The sequence below is a fragment of the Diabrotica virgifera genome, chromosome 8, assembly GCF_917563875.1.
Source record: "Diabrotica virgifera virgifera chromosome 8, PGI_DIABVI_V3a".
Lineage (NCBI taxonomy): Eukaryota > Metazoa > Arthropoda > Insecta > Coleoptera > Chrysomelidae > Diabrotica > Diabrotica virgifera.
Window position 1 is genome coordinate 3357900 of NC_065450.1, and position 10912 is coordinate 3368811.

At 33.0% G+C, this 10912-nt stretch overlaps 1 protein-coding gene across 1 annotated transcript in view; it reads left to right on the top strand.

Annotated features, from left to right (window-relative positions):
- The window catches only part of LOC126889719 (uncharacterized), a 632478-nt gene that overhangs the window by 428346 nt on the left and 193220 nt on the right, over positions 1–10912 (top strand). The gene's annotated exons all lie outside the window — the stretch shown is intronic.

Sequence of the window (10912 nt, forward strand, 5' to 3'; positions counted from 1 at the left end):
GTAATTTTTATTCCGATTCGTTTTTTGCACAAACTTACTAAAAAAGAGGTAAAAAGGTCAAAAATCCACAGGGTGCCGCGATCGAAAAATTCTCTAAACAATTTTTTTTTAATTCAAAAAATCAGTTCTTCCAGTTCGTACAAATTTTTTTAGATTCTTTGAGTCATTATAAATAAAAAAGGTCTCTCGTGATTTTTCTCTGAAATTGATCGTTGTCGAGTTATACGCGACTTAACATTGGAAAAATGAAAAAATGGCCATTTTCCAGTGTCTGTATAATCAAGAAGCAATAAAATTTTTATTTGAAGCCATCTTCCAACAAAAAATCATATTACCATTGTACGTCGCTTCTCTCCTATATTTAAGCAGTCGTAACCCAACCATTAGATCAACTTTATGGGAATTTTTCAAACGGACCAAACGGAAAATTTAAACCTCCTCTTCAAACAGTGTTGCGTGAATGCGAAATGTTAGGGCCGTAGTTGTATTTTCCTACTGTCTCTCCTTTCATGTTACTTACCTTTAACCGTTGCCTGTATTGTCTGTTTAAAAAAAAGTCGCTATGACGGGCACCTTAGCGTGAAGCGTGTGTCCATGTTATTCCTTGCTGTACAATCTTCAATAGTGTTTCCAATGGGAAGGTTAGGAAATCGAGTGAATGTGCGTAATGGAAACTGACCGGCATAATCTATGTAATATTTTACTGTATATATGTGTATATATTATTATAAAATGTAATTTTTTTTTGTATTAATACCCATATCAAACTACTTTCAGAACGTCCAAACCAGACACGCACTCCTCCTGAGGCTTGTCTGGAAGCTACAGGCATATACCTCTTCAAACTTTTGAAAACCTCAAAATAATTTGCATCATCATACGAAGTTTCTATTATATCTGGGGACGAATTTTCATCTTCACTATTTGTGTTTGCATCTTTCATATCAGGATCATCATACGAACTATCTATTATATCTGGGGACGAATTTTCATCTGCACTATTTGTGTTAGCATCTTCCAAATCATTAGAAGCCCGAACACTTAAATTTGACAATTTCTTCTTCAATGATTCTTCAGGTGGTATATACATACTAGAGCTTCCATTATATTGTGGACTATTAGTATTTCTTGATTTTTCAACTGTGATACCTGTTTTTGTAACTGTTTCACACCTTCTTGTTTTTAATATATTTCTAAATGCCGGTTGAATTTTTTTTGTCAAATATGAAACATATTTTTCAAAATCGTCTTCATCTTTCGATTGCATTTGTGAATTTCTCAAATTAATCCGTAAATTCAAATTGATCTGATTATGCTCAAGACCTTTGTTTTCCAATATTTGTATAGATAATTCTTTATTTTTTTCTTGGTTACCCATATCTGATTCTGTAATGGAGCCATGGGATGAACATTCTTCATTTGTTTTTTTTATCTTTTAGTGACCAAATTCACAATTCATATTTTTATGTGTCTTCCTCAAAGCTGTAACTTTTTCACGTCTCAGTGTTACCAAACTGGTTGAATTTTCACCATAACCAGAATTTGAATTTGAGGTATAATCAGTAGTTTCATCATTTCTCTGTAATGAGTCTTCTTGAATTTCTACTTTTTTTTTATTTTTTTTGGATAGCTTTGGCATTTTTTACACGAATCGTTTACTTTGCTCGTAAATATATATAAATAAAATAAATAAATAAAATATACAAATGCACAATAAGAAAAATCACAAACTACACAGAAAATACTACACAACAACTATAGAACTAGAACTAGACTACCACTCAGGCACTCAGAGTTCAGAGATATGTAAAGAAAATAGATCAGGCTAGTCAGTACAGTTTTTTTGCTATTCGAATCAGTTAGTTCACTCTAGTTTTTATGCGGTTCTTGCGCTAGCAGAAACTCCTGGCTGCTGCGCAGTAGACTAGGAGGAAAATGTGCGCTGTTGCAAGATTTAAAATATTCCGATAAAGAATACATTCCAAAATTATAATAAAATAATTATTATTATCGATTTTTTTTCAGAAAGCTGAATCCGTAAATTCAAATTGATCTGATTATGCTCAAGACCTTTGTTTTCCAATATTTGTATAGATAATTCTTTATTTTTTTCTTGGTTACCCATATCTGATTCTGTAATGGAGCCATGGGATGAACATTCTTCATTTGTTTTTTTTTTATCTTTTAGTGACCAAATTCACAATTGATCGTCGAGATTTCAAATTCTCCTGGCTGGGAAGAGATACATGTTGAATTTCGGATTGAACAAAAGATTCAAAACTTGTTATAGCTTTCTTTTTTCTGGATATATTATTTTTATGGCGTTTCCTAAAAGTTCTACCACGCCAGTTAAAATTTTCAGAGTGTACTCTTCTCGCAGCTGTACTTGCTTGTAGATACAGAAAATTCATTGTTCAGACTGTCGAGATTTCAAGTTCTCCTGGCTGGGAAGAGACACAGACATGTTGAATTTCGGATTGAACAAAAGATTTAACACTTGTTATAGCTTTATTTTTTTTATGACGTGTCCTAAAAGATGCAACTTTTTCATGTCTCAGTAACGCATGCAACGGTGATATATTACTACTTGTGCCAGGCATTGGTGTTGGAGGCGACACCAGAGTAGTACTACTCCCAGGAGCATTTATAATTGTCTCATCAATCACCAGGTTACCTTCACAAGAGATAACAATTAACTGCTGATATTTATTAGACCAACTGTAGCGTCGCCCCCATTAGGTAATTTTTATTCCGATTCGTTTTTTGCACAAACTTACTAAAAAAGAGGTAAAAAGGTCAAAAATCCACAGGGTGCCGCGATCGAAAAATTCTCTCAACAATTTTTTTTTAATTCAAAAAATCAGTTCTTCCAGTTCGTACAAATTTTTTTAGATTCTTCGGGTCATTATAAATAAAAAAGGTCTCTTGTGATTTTTCTCTGAAATTGATCGTTGTCCAGTTATACGCGACTTAACATTGGAAAAATGAAAAAATGGCCATTTTCCAGTGTCTGTATAATCAAGAAGCAATAAAATTTTTATTTGAAGCCATCTTCCAACAAAAAATCATATTACCATTGTACGTCGCTTCTCTCCTATATTTAAGCAGTCGTAACCCAACCATTAGATCAACTTTATGGGAATTTTTCAAACGGACCAAACGGAAAATTTAAACCTCCTCTTCAAACAGTGTTGCGTGAATGCGAAATGTTAGGGCCGTAGTTGTATTTTCCTACTGTCTCTCCTTTCATGTTACTTACCTTTAACCGTTGCCTGTATTGTCTGTTTAAAAAAAAAGTCGCTATGACGGGCACTTTAGCGTGAAGCGTGTGTCCATGTTATTCCTTGCTGTACAATCTTCAATAGTGTTTCCAATGGGAAGGTTAGGAAATCGAGTGAATGTGCGTAATCGAAACTGACCGGCATAATCTATGTAATATTTTACTGTATATATGTGTATATATTATTATAAAATGTAATTTTTTTTTGTATTAATACCCATATCAAACTACTTTCAGAACGTCCAAACCAGACACGCACTCCTCCTGAGGCTTGTCTGGAAGCTACAGGCATATACCTCTTCAAACTTTTGAAAACCTCAAAATAATTTGCATCATCATACGAAGTTTTTATTATATCTGGGGACGAATTTTCATCTTCACTATTTGTGTTTGCATCTTTCATATCAGGATCATCATACGAACTATCTATTATATCTGGGGACGAATTTTCATCTGCACTATTTGTGTTAGCATCTTCCAAATCATTAGAAGCCCGAACACTTAAATTTGACAATTTCTTCTTCAATGATTCTTCAGGTGGTATATACATACTAGAGCTTCCATTATATTGTGGACTATTAGTATTTCTTGATTTTTCAACTGTGATACCTGTTTTTGTAACTGTTTCACACCTTCTTGTTTTTAATATATTTCTTAATGCCGGTTGAATTTTTTTTGTCAAATATGAAACATATTTTTCAAAATCGTCTTCATCTTTCGATTGCATTTGTGAATTTCTCAAAGTAATCCGTAAATTCAAATTGATCTGATTATGCTCAAGACCTTTGTTTTCCAATATTTGTATAGATAATTCTTTATTTTTTTCTTGGTTACCCATATCTGATTCTGTAATGGAGCCATGGGATGAACATTCTTCATTTGTTTTTTTTTTATCTTTTAGTGACCAAATTCACAATTGATCCTCGAGATTTCAAATTCTCCTGGCTGGGAAGAGATACATGTTGAATTTCGGATTGAGCAAAAGATTTAAAACTTGTTACAGCTTTATTTTTTCTCATATTTTTATGTGTCTTCCTCAAAGCTGTAACTTTTTCACGTCTCAGTGTTACCAAACTGGTTGAATTTTCACCATAACCAGAATTTGAATTTGAGGTATAATCAGTAGTTTCATCATTTCTCTGTAATGAGTCTTCTTGAATTTCTACTTTTTTTTAATTTTTTTTGGATAGCTTTGGCATTTTTTACACGAATCGTTTACTTTGCTCGTAAATATATATAAATAAAATAAATAAATAAAATATACAAATGCACAATAAGAAAAATCACAAACTACACAGAAAATACTACACAACAACAACTATAGAACTAGAACTAGACTACCACTCAGGCACTCAGAGTTCAGAGATATGTAAAGAAAATAGATCAGGCTAGTCAGTACAGTTTTTTTGCTATTCGAATCAGTTAGTTCACTATAGTTTTTATGCGGTTCCTGCGCTAGCAGAAACTCCTGGCTGCTGCGCAGTAGACTAGGAGGAAAATGTGCGCTGTTGCAAGATTTAAAATATTCCGATAAAGAATACATTCCAAAATTATAATAAAATAATTATTATTATCGATTTTTTTTTCAGAAAGCTGAATCCGTAAATTCAAATTGATCTGATTATGCTCAAGACCTTTGTTTTCCAATATTTGTATAGATAATTCTTTATTTTTTTCTTGGTTACCCATATCTGATTCTGTAATGGAGCCATGGGATGAACATTCTTCATTTGTTTTTTTTTTTATCTTTTAGTGACCAAATTCACAATTGATCGTCGAGATTTCAAATTCTCCTGGCTGGGAAGAGATACATGTTGAATTTCGGATTGAGCAAAAGATTTAAAACTTGTTACAGCTTTATTTTTTCTCATATTTTTATGTGTCTTCCTCAAAGCTGTAACTTTTTCATGTCTCAGTGTTAAAAAACTGGTTCTTCTAGGACGAAAATTAAAATCTTCGGAGTGTACTCTTCTCCGAGGTAAACTTGAGCTTGTAGGTACAATTTGATCACAAGATTTGTTTAGCAAAGAATTATCCTTTATTGGAGGTATGGTGCTAATTTGAATTTGGGCATTAGATGAACTACTTTCAACAGAAACAAAATTTGAATTTGCGCTATAATAAGTAGTTTCACCAAAAGCAGAATTTGAATTTGAGGTATAGTCAGTAGTTCTGCCATTTCTCCCTAACGAGTCTTGTTGAATTTCTACTTTTTGTTGGATAGCTTTGGCATTTTTTAAATATTTTACAGGAATCTATACACTTATTGAATTTATGTACGTTCTTACTATTCACATTAATTATTAAAATATACAAATGCACAATAACACAAAAATCACAAACTACAAAGAAAATATACTACACAACAACTATAGAACTACACTACCACTACTATTTTCATGGGATGAACATTTTTCATTTGATCGTCGAGATTTCGAATTCTCCTGGCTGGGAAGAGATACATGTTGAATTTCGGATTGAACAAAAGATTCAAAACTTGTTATAGCTTTCTTTTTTCTGGATATATTATTTTTATGGCGTTTCCTAAAAGTTCTACCACGCCCATTAAAATTTTCAGAGTGTACTCTTCTCGCAGCTGTACTTGCTTGTAGATACAGAAAATTCATTGTTCAGACTGTCGAGATTTCAAGTTCTCCTGGCTGGGAAGAGACACAGACATGTTGAATTTCGGATTGAACAAAAGACTTAACACTTGTTATAGCTTTATTTTTTTTATGGCGTGTCCTAAAAGATGCAACTTTTTCATGTCTCAATGTTATCAAACTGGTTCTTCTAACACGCCAATTAAAATCTTCAGATTGTACTCTACTCGGAGCTGTACTTGCTTGTAGGTACAGAAAATTCATTGTTCAGACTGTCGAGATTTCAAATTCTCCTGGCTGGGAAGAGACACAGAATATAAATAAATTGTTGCCACTTGCGTCTCAGTTTTCTTTTTTCTGTTATCATTTCTCTGATTTTTATTTTATTTAATTTCCAATAAAATACAAGTTGTTAAAAGTTAAAAAGTTTGTCAGTTATATTGAAAATATACTTACATGGTCCAGAATTGTAAATAACGGTGCCGGTGTTAGAAGTATCCATGGAATTGTCGAAATGCCGTAACGGTGATATAGTACTACTTGTGCCAGGCATTGGTGTTGGAGGCGACACCAGAGTAGTACTACTCCCAGGAGCATTTATAATCGTCTCATCAATCACCAGGTTACCTTCACAAGAGATAACAATTAACTGCTGATATTTATTAGACCAACTGTAGCGTCGCCCCCATTAGGTAATTTTTATTCCGATTCGTTTTTTGCACAAACTTACTAAAAAAGAGGTAAAAAGGTCAAAAATCCACAGGGTGCCGCGATCGAAAAATTCTCTAAACAATTTTTTTTAATTCAAGAAATCAGTTCTTCCAGTTCGTACAAATTTTTTTAGATTCTTTGGGTCATTATATATAAAAAAGGTCTCTTGTGATTTTTCTCTGAAATTGATCGTTGTCGAGTTATACGCGACTTAAAATTGGAAAAATGAAAAAATGGCCATTTTCCAGTGTCTGTATAATCAAGAAGCAATAAAATTTTTATTTGAAGCCATCTTCCAACAAAAAATCATATTACCATTGTTCGTCGCTTCTCTCCTATATTTAAGCAGTCGTAACCCAACCATTAGATCAACTTTATGGGAATTTTTCATAAGGACCAAACGGAAAATTTAAACCTCCTCTTCAAACAGTGTTGCGTGAATGCGAAATGTTAGGGCCGTAGTTGTATTTTCCTACTGTCTCTCCTTTCATGTTACTTACCTTTAACCGTTGCCTGTATTGTCTGTTTAAAAAAAAAGTCGCTATGACGGGCACCTTAGCGTGAAGCGTGTGTCCATGTTATTCCTTGCTGTACAATCTTCAATAGTGTTTCCAATGGGAAGGTTAGGAAATCGAGTGAATGTGCGTAATGGAAACTGACCGGCATAATCTATGTAATATTTTACTGTATATATGTGTATATATTATTATAAAATGTAATTTTTTTTTGTATTAATACCCATATCAAACTACTTTCAGAACGTCCAAACCAGACACGCACTCCTCGTGAGGCTTGTCTGGAAGCTACAGGCATATACCTCTTCAAACTTTTGAAAACCTCAAAATAATTTGCATCATCATACGAAGTTTCTATTATATCTGGGGACGAATTTTCATCTGCACTATTTGTGTTAGCATCTTCCAAATCATTAGAAGCCCGAACACTTAAATTTGACAATTTCTTCTTCAATGATTCTTCAGGTGGTATATACATACTAGAGCTTCCATTATCTTGTGGACTATTAGTATTTCTTGATTTTTCAACTGTAATACCTGTTTTTGTAACTGTTTCACACCTTCTTGTTTTTAATATATTTCTTAATGCCGGTTGAATTTTTTTTTGTCAAATATGAAACATATTTTTCAAAATCGTCTTCATCTTTCGATTGCATTTGTGAATTTCTCAAATTAATCCGTAAATTCAAATTGATCTGATTATGCTCAAGACCTTTGTTTTCCAATATTTGCATAGATAATTCTTTATTTTTTTCTTGGTTACCCATATCTGATTCTGTAATGGAGCCATGGGATGAACATTCTTCATTTGTTTTTTTTTATCTTTTAGTGACCAAATTCACAATTGATCGTCGAGATTTCAAATTCTCCTGGCTGGGAAGAGATACATGTTGAATTTCGGATTGAGCAAAAGATTTAAAACTTGTTACAGCTTTATTTTTTCTCATATTTTTATGTGTCTTCCTCAAAGCTGTAACTTTTTCATGTCTCAGTGTTAAAAAACTGGTTCTTCTAGGACGAAAATTAATACTTTCGGAGTGTACTCTTCTCCGAGGTAAACTTGAGCTTATAGGTACAATTTGATCAAAAGATTTGTTTAGCAAAGAATTATTCTTTATTGGAGGTATGGTGCTAATTTGAATTTGGGCATTAGATAAACTACTTTCAACAGAAACAAAATTTGAATTTGCGCTATAATAAGTAGTTTCACCAAAAGCAGAATTTGAATTTGAGGTATAGTCAGTAGTTCTGCCATTTCTCCCTAACGAGTCTTCTTGAATTTCTACTTTTTTTTTTTCGATAGCTTTGGCATTTTTTAAATATTTTGCAGGAATCTATACACTTATTGAATTTATGTACGTTCTTACTATTCACATTAATTATTAAAATATACAAATGCACAATAACACAAAAATCACAAACTACAAAGAAAATATACTACACAACAACTATAGAACTACACTACCACTACTATTTTCATGGGATGAACATTTTTCATTTGATCGTCGAGAGTTCGAATTCTCCTGGCTGGGAAGAGATACATGTTGAATTTCGGATTGAACAAAAGATTCAAAACTTGTTAAAGCTTTCTTTTTTCTGGATATATTATTTTTATGGCGTTTCCTAAAAGTTCTACTACGCCAATTAAAATTTTCAGAGTGTACTCTTCTCGCAGCTGTACTTGCTTGTAGATACAGAAAATTCATTGTTCAGACTGTCGAGATTTCAAGTTCTCCTGGCTGGGAAGAGACACAGACATGTTGAATTTCGGATTGAACAAAAGATTTAACACCTGTTATAGCTTTATTTTTTTTATGGCGTGTCCTAAAAGATGCAACTTTTTCATGTCTCAGTGTTATCAAACTGGTTCTTCTAACACGCCAATTAAAATCTTCAGATTGTACTCTACTCGGAGCTGTACTTGCTTGTAGGTACAGAAAATTCATTGTTCAGACTGTCGAGATTTCAAATTCTCCTGGCTGGGAAGAGACACAGAATATAAATAAATTGTTGCCACTTGCGTCTCAGTTTTCTTTTTTCTGTTATCATTTCTCTGATTTTTATTTTATTTAATTTCCAATAAAATACAAGTTGTTAAAAGTTAAAAAGTTTGTCAGTTATATTGAAAATATACTTACATGGTCAAGAATTGTAAATAACGGTGCCGGTGTTAGAAGTATCCATGGAATTGTCGAAATGCCGTAACGGTGATATAGTACTACTTGTGCCAGGCATTGGTGTTGGAGGCGACACCAGAGTAGTACTACTCCCAGGAGCATTTATAATCGTCTCATCAATCACCAGGTTACCTTCACAAGAGATAACAATTAACTGCTGATATTTATTAGACCAACTGTAGCGTCGCCCCCATTAGGTAATTTTTATTCCGATTCGTTTTTTGCACAAACTTACTAAAAAAGAGGTAAAAAGGTCAAAAATCCACAGGGTGCCGCGATCGAAAAATTCTCTAAACAATTTTTTTTAATTCAAGAAATCAGTTCTTCCAGTTCGTACAAATTTTTTTAGATTCTTTGGGTCATTATAAATAAAAAAGGTCTCTTGTGATTTTTCTCTGAAATTGATCGTTGTCGAGTTATACGCGACTTAAAATTGGAAAAATGAAAAAATGGCCATTTTCCAGTGTCTGTATAATCAAGAAGCAATAAAATTTTTATTTGAAGCCATCTTCCAACAAAAAATCGTATTACCATTGTTCGTCGCTTCTCTCCTATATTTAAGCAGTCGTAACCCAACCATTAGATCAACTTTATGGGAATTTTTCATAAGGACCAAACGGAAAATTTAAACCTCCTCTTCAAACAGTGTTGCGTGAATGCGAAATGTTAGGGCCGTAGTTGTATTTTCCTACTGTCTCTCCTTTCATGTTACTTACCTTTAACCGTTGCCTGTATTGTCTGTTTAAAAAAAAAGTCGCTATGACGGGCACCTTAGCGTGAAGCGTGTGTCCATGTTATTCCTTGCTGTACAATCTTCAATAGTGTTTCCAATGGGAAGGTTAGGAAATCGAGTGAATGTGCGTAATGGAAACTGACCGGCATAATCTATGTAATATTTTACTGTATATATGTGTATATATTATTATAAAATGTAATTTTTTTTGTATTAATACCCATATCAAACTACTTTCAGAACGTCCAAACCAGACACGCACTCCTCCTGAGGCTTGTCTGGAAGCTACAGGCATATACCTCTTCAAACTTTTGAAAACCTCAAAATAATTTGCATCATCATACGAAGTTTCTATTATATCTGGGGACGAATTTTCATCTTCACTATTTGTGTTAGCATCTTCCAAATCATTAGAAGCCCGAACAATTAAATTTGACAATTTCTTCTTCAATGATTCTTCAGGTGGTATATACATACTAGAGCTTCCATTATCTTGTGGACTATTAGTATTTCTTGATTTTTCAACTGTAATACCTGTTTTTGTAACTGTTTCACACCTTCTTGTTTTTAATATATTTCTTAATGCCGGTTGAATTTTTTTTTGTCAAATATGAAACATATTTTTCAAAATCGTCTTCATCTTTCGATTGCATTTGTGAATTTCTCAAATTAATCCGTAAATTCAAATTGATCTGATTATGCTCAAGACCTTTGTTTTCCAATATTTGCATAGATAATTCTTTATTTTTTTCTTGGTTACCCATATCTGATTCTGTAATGGAGCCATGGGATGAACATTCTTCATTTGTTTTTTTTTTATCTTTTAGTGACCAAATTCACAATTGATCGTCGAGATTTCAAATTCTCCTGGCTGGGAAGAGATACATGTTGAA